This window comes from Bombus vancouverensis, unplaced genomic scaffold (assembly GCF_051014615.1).
Source record: "Bombus vancouverensis nearcticus unplaced genomic scaffold, iyBomVanc1_principal scaffold0039, whole genome shotgun sequence".
In the NCBI taxonomy this organism is placed as follows: domain Eukaryota; kingdom Metazoa; phylum Arthropoda; class Insecta; order Hymenoptera; family Apidae; genus Bombus; species Bombus vancouverensis.
In genome coordinates, this window is record NW_027468930.1 from 297,780 (window position 1) to 309,005 (window position 11,226).

The window sequence follows — 11,226 nt, forward strand, 5'->3', positions numbered from 1 at the left end:
GATGACATTATTATTCTTGCAAAGAATTTAGAGGAGGCGTGGGGACGTTTGCAAATGGTCACAGAGTTAGCTGAGCAGTATGGGCTAATTATAAACTGGGGAAAATGTCGTTTTCTGCAGCAGGAAATTGAATATTTGGGGTATATAGTCTCAAAAGATACCATAAGGCCGTCTACACATAAAACTAGGGCAGTAGCAAACTTTCCCAAGCCAACATCTGTTAAAAAGGTTCAGAGTTTTTTGGGACTTACGGGGTACTTTCGAAAATTTATTAGGGGATACGCGAAGATTGCTAAGCCTTTGACGGATTTGTTGAAAAAGGAGGTAAAATTTCAGTTCGGCGATCGAGAAGTAGAGGCCTTTGGAATCTTGAAAACAGCGCTTGTCAACGAACCAGTGTTAAAGTTGTATAGAATGGGCGCGGAGACTGAGTTGCATACAGACGCGTCCGCAGAGGGTTACGGAGCAATTTTAATGCAACTAGATCTGGACGATGGAAAATTCCATCCGGTCTACTTTGCCAGCGGAAAAACAACTCCCGCCGAGGCAAAGTACACCAGTTACGAACTGGAAGTACTAGCAATTGTAAAAGCGTTGAACAAGTTTAGAATATATCTGTTAGGTATGCCGTTTACTATCGTCACGGATTGCCAAGCGTTTGCTATGACAATGAAAAAGAAAGATTTGTGTGTGCGTGTAGCCAGATGGGCCTTGTTACTAGACGAGTTTAAGTATCAGGTGTGTCATAGGCCAGGTAAAAGCATGCAGCATGTGGATGCTCTGAGTAGAAACCCCCTGCCGAGCACTATGTATGTAACGGAAAGTGAAGACGGGCTGATTGCACGGTTGAGAAGTGCACAGAACAAGGACGTTGAAGTCCGTAGGATTTTAGACGCCGCAACGTGCAATCAGGTCGATAGGTATGTAATAAGGAACAATATTTTGTATAAAGAGTGTAAGGATGATGTGTTAATAGTAGTACCGAAGGCTATGCAGGTTCAGGTAGTCAGGCAGGCGCACGAGCGTGGGCATTTTGGGGTCACCAAAACAGAAGCTATAGTCAAGAAGGACTTTTGGTTTAAGGGGCTACGTGAAAAGGTCGAGCATGTGGTATCTAACTGTCTCGATTGTATCCTAGCCGAACGAAAATTGGGCAAGCAAGAGGGATATCTAAATCCGTTAGACAAAGGTGACACACCGTTAGACACTTACCATATTGACCATGTGGGCCCTATGACAGCTACAAAGAAAAGATACGCACACATCTTTGTAGTAGTGGATGCGTTCACGAAGTTTACGTGGCTTTATCCTACTAGATCTACTGATACCGCGGATGTTATCGATCGACTGAAGAAGCAAGCGGCTGTTTTTGGGAACCCACGACGAATTATCTCTGATCGGGGAACAGCGTTCACATCCAACGCGTTCCAAGAGTATTGCGAAGAAGAAAATATAAAGCATTTATTAGTCACGACGGGGGCGCCGAGGGGGAACGGGCAGGTAGAGAGGGTAAACAGGACACTCATACCTTTACTAACTAAACTGACTGCCCCTAAACCCGATGATTGGTATAAACATGTCGACCAAGTACAGAAATACCTGAATTTTACATTAAACAGGAGCACGGGAAAAACTCCTTTCCAGCTACTTGTCGGGGTCGAGATGCAAACTAAAGAAGACCCACAGATCCGAAAATTGGTTGAAGAAGAATGGGTGGTGGAATTCGAAGAGCAACGTCGTGAACTGCGTGAGGACGCGAAAAAGAAAATTGCTGCTACTCAAGAGGAAAATCGGAGGCACTACAACAAAAGAAGAAAAGGTGCGAAACAGTACCTAAGTGGAGAGTTGGTGGCCATAAAGAGAACGCAGTTTGGCCCAGGATTAAAACTGGGAGAAAGATTTTTGGGTCCGTACCGGATAGTGCGAGCAATGTGGAATGATCGCTACATTGTGGAGAAGGTAGGAGAGCATGAGGGGCCAAAACGGTCATCAACTACTGCTGATTTTATGAAACCTTGGGTCATAAACGCCGAAAGTGACGCATCTGATGACAGCGAGATAGGAGGCAACATCTGAGGGCAGATGTTATTGCAGGATGGCCGAGTGTAGTATCGTGAGTGTGAGGCCTGGGAGTTGGCGGGTGAACCGCGTGGAATGTCGCGAGAGCCGAGGCGTTTGTTTTTGATCGCGTAGTTTTGGAAAGGGGAGACCTACGTGATCTTGGCCACGTGATCTTCTGTACGTTTGGTGTGAATAGTTCAGGTTGAACAACAATCGTCTTTTTCTGTCCGATTAACATCTGTATCATCCATTCCTTGTAAATATATTATATCACAATATTACATATATATATTATTTATTTTTTTTTTATATATATAATTTTCGTTTGGATCTGTTCCTTTGTACGAATACTGTATCCCTGTATATAATATAACATATATAATATGTTATAATTATGTTAGTTGTTATTTATTATATATATTTTCCTTAACTCTCTCCCCCTTTTTCTTGTGTTTTTTTTTTATTAGTACCTAACATTGCTATTATGATGCTGTATTGTATTGCATAGGCTGTTATTTGTATGTGCGCGCGACGAATTTTTCAACATGGTCGTTCGCGTGTCTCTTTGGTATGGCGTTGGTTTAATGTCAACAGTAACGTGTTGTTGAAATAATTAATTAATTGTTAATCACTATAATTTTATTTAGTAGTGTTTTGTAATATTGTTTTGTGTTTCGTGATATTGTGTGTGTCAATACCGTGTGCTACTTTAATGCGATAGCATGGATTGTATTGTTACCGAATTTCAATAGTCATTGTTTCGATTATACGTGACTTGCATTTATGTAAGTCTCGTTTAATTTAGTTAATGTTTTGTGTATTGTGTTACCAGTTATTTCGTGTAGCATAACTTTATTCCTTTGCACCGAGTTCAGTCATGTCTTGTCGTTAATATTTAGTTAGTCTATCTTGATTAATATATATATTTAACAAATATTTAAGAAACAATGGCGAGTGTAGTGGAATCGTTGGACGAAGAAATGGTTTTGACATTGTCGGAAAAGCTTAAAGCATGGGATGCGAACTTTCGCGATATGAGTGCAAAACTCGCCGAATTACAAAGCGGCTTATTCGAACTTAAAACAAAACAAGAACCTAAAACACCCGTATCGCCGCCGACAACGCAACAAGAGACGGTCCAGCCGAGTGGACATACCCAGCCAATTAAGCTAAAAGATGCGATCGAATCGGTGCCAGTGTTTGACGGATATCGACCATCGGTATTCCACTTTTTAAGAGCTTGTGAGCGCGCGCGAAATATGATTCCCAGATATCAAGAACCTCAATTGGTAAAATTGTTAGTAAATAAGCTCCGTGGACACGCGCTCCTCGCCATCGAAGACACAGAATTAATGAGTCTAAACGATTTCGGGAACAAATTAAAGGATCTATTCGGCCCAAAGAAATCTCTTAACGAATATAAAGGGGAATTAGGAACGATATTTCAACGACCCGGGGAAGACATATTAGATTATATGGATCCCGTTAGAAATCTTAGATTGGCAATAGTGGACGGAGAAAGAGGCGACTACGGCATCATATCCCCCGGTATCCAAGATACTATAGATTGGGAAACGAAAGAAGCTTTCGTTGAAGGACTTCCGAACGAGGTATATGTGCGAGTAAAAATAGCAGGGTACCATACTTTAGAAGATGCGTATCGTCAAGCCGTCAAAGCAACACACGAATTGAAACAAATAACCGATAGAACGCGACCCCAACGACCGACACCCTCGAACTATTACAGACGCGACAACGCGCATCCTTCGAACACTAACAACAATATCAGGAACAACCGCCAAGATCGAAGATCGCTACCTCCATCGCAGAATTTTTTGAATTCTACAAGACAAAATATCATGTGTAACTATTGCAAAAAACCCGGGCATCTAGTGAAAGACTGTTACAAATTTAAAGCCCGAGTAGATGCCGGATTAGTCGTACCCTATGCTTCGAGACCATCGGGAAACCAAACACGTCCTTCGCCCAAGAGTACAGGCGGCAACCAGGCGACCGGCGCCGACGGCAACAAACACAACAAGGACAGCCACCCCCGCGAGATCGACTCCACCACCCATAACGAGAGACAGAGCGAACGCAATGCCGACCATAAGATCGAACGAACAACCACTAAATATTGTGGGGGAGTCATCCCACAACCAAACGAGGTCACAGACAGAGAATCCAGAATCTCAAGGCAAAAGGAAAAGAGTGAAGCACAAGCAACCGGCGAAGGAAAATCATCAGGAGTTGAATTCAGATTCGGAAGGCGACCTCTCCGAATTATGTCAATAAAATTTAACGATTCCCCAACGACCCCAACTGCACGAATAGTTTCCCCAGATCTAAAGACTAAGACGAGTTTATTATTAGACTCTGGATCGGAAATCAACATTATCAAGAAACCTGCTATACTCGATTCAGCCATCATCGACGAAAAGGAATCAATCGAAGTGCGAGGAATTACGGCAACGAGCCTGGTTTTCTTAGGGCAGACGGTAATACAGGTTGCGGGCCATCCGGTTGTTTTTCATGTAGTCGATGATTCATTGCTAATCGATCAAGACGGAATCCTAGGATCCGAATTTTTTGCAGGTTGTAAGGCTCGTTTAGATTATGAGGGAAAACATATCAGATGGGGAAATATTTATATTCCCTTCGATACTAAAGAAAAAATAATTATACCGAAGCGAAGTTCAATAACGTGTTCGATTAATATCGCTAATCCAGAGATAAAAGAGGGATTTATTCCAGGAATCGAGCCGAACAAGGGAATCTATTTTGGTAATGCAGTTGTGAGGAATCATAAAGGAAAAGGTTACATAAGAGTAATAAATACTACTTCGAGAGGTTACGTATTTACAACACCAACGATGGTAATTAAAGAATTTGAAAATCCCCCCCCCCCCCCCGCCTCCGCTTCCTAGGACAGCGTGCAATACAGTTCTAAGATCGGAGGAAAGTAGATACGATAAAATAAATGAGTTACCACGACTCGAACATTTGAACGAAGAAGAAAAGGAAAATGCTAAAAAATTGATTCGTAATAATCAAGATAGGTTTCATATTCCAGGAAATACATTGGAAGCAACCGAAGTTCTGGAACATAGGATAATTACAACGGATAATATACCCATCAATACTAAACAGTATCGATATCCACCAATACATCGAGAAGAAATAAATCGACAGGTCCAAGAACTACTAGATACGGACGTAGTGGAACCATCAATATCTCCATATAACTCCCCGTTATGGATTGTGCCCAAAAACCCGATTCGCAAGGAAATAAGCGCTGGAGATTAGTCATCGATTATAGAAAATTGAACGATAAAACGATTGGCGATGCCTTCCCACTACCCAACATTACAGAAATATTGGATCAATTAGGAAGTGCAAAATATTTTTCCACGTTTGACTTGGCATCGGGCTTTCACCAGATCCGTATGTCACAGGAAGATGCCCACAAAACTGCATTTTCGACATCATACGGGCATTTTCAATTCAAAAGAATGCCCTTTGGATTAAAAGATGCCCCAGCAACATTTCAACGTTTGATGAATTCAATATTATCTGGTCTGCAAGGAATAGAACTATTCGTCTATCTGGATGACATAGTGATTTATTCCACGTCTCTCCAAGAACACGAAATTAAATTTAATAAATTAATGGAAAGACTGAGGAAAGCTAAATTACGATTACAACCTGATAAGTGCGAATTTTTACGACACGAGGTGAATTATTCAGGACATATAATTAGTGAGGATGGCGTGAAACCTGACCCAAAGAAAGTCGAAGCCGTATCAAAATTTCCACGACCAAAGAGGGCGAAAAATATCAAACAATTTCTGGGACTAGCAGGATATTACAGAAGATTTATACCCCGATTTCCCCAAGGTCGCGAAACCATTGACACAACTATTAAAGAAAGACACTCCCTTTAAATGGACAGAAAATCAAGAAAACGCATTCAATAATTTAAAGACAGCGTTAGTGACGAAACCCATCCTGCAATGTCCAGACTTTTCTAAACCCTTTAACCTTACTACAGACGCATCAGGATATGCAATAAGCGGTGTACTGAGTCAAGGGCCAATCGGAAAGGATTTGCCGATTGCGTATGCCTCAAGGCTATTAAATCCCGCCGAACAAAACTACTCTACCATAGAAAAGGAGTGTCTGGCAATTGTTTACAGCGCAATGCACTTCCGACCGTATCTTTACGGAAGAAAGTTTACCATCGTAACCGATCATAAACCTTTAGTGTGGATGCATTCTATCAAAGATCCTACTTCTAGAATTTGGAAATGGAAATTAAAGTTATCGGACTTCGAATTTGATATTGTATACAAAGAAGGCAGGGCGAACGCAAACACAGACGCATTATCTAGGAACCCTCCGGAAGTTTGTTTACCAATCAGAAAGAGAGAGGAAGTCTCACCGATTCGCTATCCTGTCTCAAAAAGATTCGAAATAGATACGTCAACCGAAGACTCTCCCATATTCGAAGCTAAACCACACGTCTTGCCTCAATCCAGTGATTCTAAAAATCAAGGAAAGGGTTTTACCCGAAAACATTTTACAATAGAAGAAACCCCCATAAAATATTTAGACCAAGCATTAGCAGAAATCGATGTAAGTACAGATAGAGAAATAACCAATCGAGAAAAAGAAGGCACGGATACAACAAGCGAAAAAGAGACCTCCACTGTAATTCCAGAACTAATTCAACAACGAGAAAAGGACACGAGACCTACGATAATTGCGGAACTAAGAATTTCAGAAACCCGAGACTCAATTGCGAGAGTAAATGACCATAAAGTAGTATTTATAGATATACATGGCAATCCGATAGATAAAGGAGCCTTAGAAATGAAGGAAACGGGAAAATTACCTCGTTATGAAGATTTAATGTTAGAAAAAGCAAGATTGAGTTACGATTCTGGAAAATACATTGTATTCCTACCGATAAAGGAAAATAGAAATATTCCAATAACACCAGAAAATTTATTAAACTCGCTAAGATCTCTATTAGATGCAGTAAATGAAAAACAGTTAACTTCGTTCAGCATTAGCAAAGGAAACTTGGAGGAAATACCCTGGCGATATACAATCAGAAAATTAAAGGAAATATTTATGGAAAAAACCTTAACCATCACCATTTGCACTGGGGAAGTAATTACCCCATCTGTGGAAGCGCGGAACAACATAATACGAGAAAAACATGAATCAAGCGTAGCAGGACACAAAGGAATAACAAAAACTTATCAAAGAATACGACAACATTACTATTGGGAAAATATGAAAAAGGAAATTCAAGATTACGTAAGAACATGTAAGGAATGTCAATTGAAGAAACTCACAAGAATAAAAGCAAAGCAACCAATGGTACTTACAGACACACCAGGTAAAGCGTTCGATAAGGTTAGTATGGATATTATAGGTCCATTACCAAAAACCCAAAAGGGAAACGAATATATATTAACTATCCAAGACTTATTAACAAAATACTCAATTGGGATTCCACTAGGAGGAATCTCTTCAGCCGAGATAGCGGACGTTTTTGTAAAGCGATTTATTTGTCGTTTCGGGTCACCGAGAGCTATTCTCACTGATCAAGGAACGAACTTTACATCCTCACTAATGAAGAAAGTAGCAAAGAGATTCCGCATCAAACAATATACCACGACGGCATATCATCCACAAAGTAACGGTTCAATCGAAAGATCTCACCACGTGCTGATAGAATATCTCAAATTATACATTGAAAATTCCAAAAATTGGGACGAATGGGTAGAATTAGCTATGTTTTCCTATAATACCTCTGTACACGAAGGAACGAAATTCTCCCCGCACGAATTAGTTTTTGGACATCTAGCCAGAGAACCTACTGGTGAAGTAATAATCGAAGAGAACATGGAACCAACTTACGCAGAATATCTCGAAGATCTGTTCGATAAAATTAACACCGTACAACGAATGGCAAGAGAAAATTTGATAAAATCCAAACTAAGATCAAAAGAATATTACGACCGACGAATCAACCCCCAAGATTTTAAAATAGGAGATTCGATATATTTACTAAAAGAACCCAGTAAAGGAAAATTCTCCGATCAATATACTGGACCATACAAAGTGCTAGAAATCTTGCAGAACCAAAACGTCAAGATCGAAGTAAAAGGGATTCCGCGAACGGTGCATTTAAACAAGTTAAAACTAGCGCATAATCGAAATAAGCAACGAATAAAGCGATTTCAGTGGGCAACGTAGTGCGGTAGTGTATGTTATAGTGCTGTTCGTCGAATAATACAGATATCGAACACCTAAAAGGAAAAAGGAAAATTATTATACGTGTTTCAATTATTGCTTAAATATAAAACGTGTTAACTCAATGAACAATTAACTAGTGAAAGTGAAAGTTACCTTGTGAACAAGTGATCAACATACAAGAAAGTGTACGTGCAAGTATAGGTTATGGATCGTTGTTCGTGGAACACAATGTATGACAGCTACCTAAAATAAGTGAATAAATTAGTTTCAATTGTCTCGGTGCAAAATACAAGGTTACTAAATGTTATAACTATATTATGGATAAATCAAAAGGAGGTGTAACACTGTTCGTCGAATAATACAGATAGCGAAAACCTAAGAAGAAAAAGGGAAAATTATTATGTGCACTCCAATTATTGTTTGAATATACAACATGTCGATTCAATAAATAATTAAAAGAGGGGAAGTGAAAGTTACCTTGTAAACAAGTAATCATCATACAAGAAGGTCTACATGCAAAATAGGTTATGGCTCCCTGCTTGCGGAACACAATGTACTAGCTGAAAATAAACGAACGAATTAACTTCAATTGCCTCATTTGCAAAGAGCAGCATCGCTAAATGTTATAACGGTGCTGTGGAGGCGTGGCAATGTTCGTCGAATGACACAGATAGCGGAAACTTGGAAAAAGAAAAGAAGTTTATTACGAGTGTTCCAATTACTGTTTGAATGTAAAACGTGTTAGTTCAACGAATAACGAAAACAGTGAAAGTGCAACTTACCTCGTGAACAATCAATCACCATACAAGGAAGTGTACATGCGTGGATTTCGCAGATTAACAAGAAGAAATAAAATAGCTGATAAATATAGAAAGTGGTTAGAAAATAATTAAGATAGATTAATTGAGAGTTAGTAATAAATATAACCGGAGTAAAAGGATATTTTATTGTGTATTAATCTACGTAGTATTGTTATATTATTATATCTAACATGTAGAAATGGATTTTGTACGCATATATGTATATAATTCCAATCCAAGTAGTATTCATAATATTTATTTTCACTGATAACAAGTACGTAAAACCTAAAATAAAACAAATGTTTTAACAATAAAAAAAAAACAAAAAAAAAAAAGAAAAAGGGGAAGAAGAAAAAAAAGAAGAAAAAAAAGGAAAGAAAAAAAATATAATATATATAAATATAAAATTTTCTTTTTCTATAAAAAGTTATTCCTATTTCTGATAAACTCGAGAAATGAAAACATTATACCATGATACACTGACGCAAAGATACACCACACAGAAGAAACTAATAGAGAACTCTTTAAGCTTGGCAAACTTACCGCCCGACGAATTTGCATACACCATAACCAAAACCCAGGACACATGGCTTTGATTGTTATTTAATAAGGTTTTGGGTTTATAAAATAACGATTCACTTAGATTCGTTTTCTCCAATATATTTCAGTCTTATAACACGTCTTACCACACAGGAATCTCCAAGTAAATAGATCAACGTGGTCGACTTCTAAGACAAAAGAGCGTCGTTAGAAGTCGTACCAACTTAGCTTGTAGTAAGCAGCGATCATACCAACTTAACATTTCTCAACATTGATCGTAGGAGAAGCGGTCCATATAGTCAAATGCATTCCGGTACAAGTAAAGGTACGACATACAACAAAATGCTACTCGGAACTACCCGTTTGGCAAAGGAATCGCACCACAGGAACTCCGCCCGGACGTGCGCCAAACGTGGCGATATTCAGCACCATCGTCGTTGGCCACGAGCGGAATGTATACCCAAAAGACGATGCACTACAGGACCACGTCATGTTCCCGGCAGAAAATCTGCAGTCTTGAACGCATTGGCCAGAGGAGCAACAGGAAAAACAATCGTCCCTGGAACAGTAAACATCCTGGGAATGATGGACAAAACACATTAACGACAATAGCGAAAAATACCGTATCAAGCTTATGGACTGGTTTTATGGAATTTGGAACTGTCAGTACTCGCAATATTTAAACTAATCAAAACAATAATAGATATAGCCGCACACGGATACCAGTAACGTGAAACTTACGAATGTGGAATCGCCCTATTAGGAGCAATATGCGGCTCAGTCACCCACCCGCTACTATACCTCAAAAGAAGACGAAATATCGATGATCAAACAGCACAACCTCAAGGGATATCGATAACACCGGTAGTCACTCAACTACCAACGACACCTGCGTCCGCCTTGAGCGAACTCAGGGATACCATCAGTCAAATTTCCTTTGGAAATTTGAACTCCAAGGGCGGGGATGTCACGTCCCGCGCTCCGCACGCGCCGTAACAAGAACAAGAAAACCATTCTATACACAACACGCGAATAAGGATTTGAATGCACAAACGAACACACGGCACTACGAAACGAAAGGAAGGATTAACAAAACGAGGGCGATTAACGGATCCAACCAATAAACAAAATACATATACACACAATTCTAAATAAACCAGGAAATAAGAATAACTACAAAAGGGGAAAATAATTGAAACGCCAGGAATATATATATATATATATATAAATATATTTCAATCAATCAATTTGGAGAGTTACATATAAGTATAAACATATATGCCGAACATGTAATAACCTAGTAAATATTAGAGACAGTGCTTCCAATACTATGCAATAAATACAATATTATCAATTTATGAAATATAAGTATACATGAAGTCAAAAACTAATAGTTTAACGAATACATAAAACATACAATATTGTATTATTAAAGAAATGAAGGTTACATTGTCAGAAATATATATATGTGTGCGAATTCTATCAAACCGATAATCTAAGATACATACTTAAAACTAGCCTACATTCCGGTAAAGGATAAATAAATAATTGACAT

The 11,226-nt window shown here is 39.0% G+C and overlaps 1 long non-coding RNA gene across 3 annotated transcripts; it reads right to left on the reverse strand.

Moving 5' to 3' along the window:
- Positions 1-7,597: 7,597 nt before the first annotated feature.
- LOC143304547 (uncharacterized) lies at positions 7,598-10,863 on the reverse strand. Of its 3 annotated transcripts, none has more exons than XR_013061206.1 (4): positions 10,413-10,863; positions 8,809-10,230; positions 8,485-8,574; positions 7,599-8,384 (listed from the first exon to the last, which is right to left on the reverse strand). It is a non-coding gene; the product is annotated as an uncharacterized LOC143304547 (long non-coding RNA). The 3 variants fall into 3 exon arrangements; XR_013061207.1 differs by having other exon boundaries at positions 7,604-8,574; positions 8,809-8,891; positions 9,675-10,230; positions 10,413-10,852; XR_013061205.1 differs by having other exon boundaries at positions 7,598-8,574; positions 10,413-10,862.
- Between the last annotated feature and the right edge of the window lie 363 nt (positions 10,864-11,226).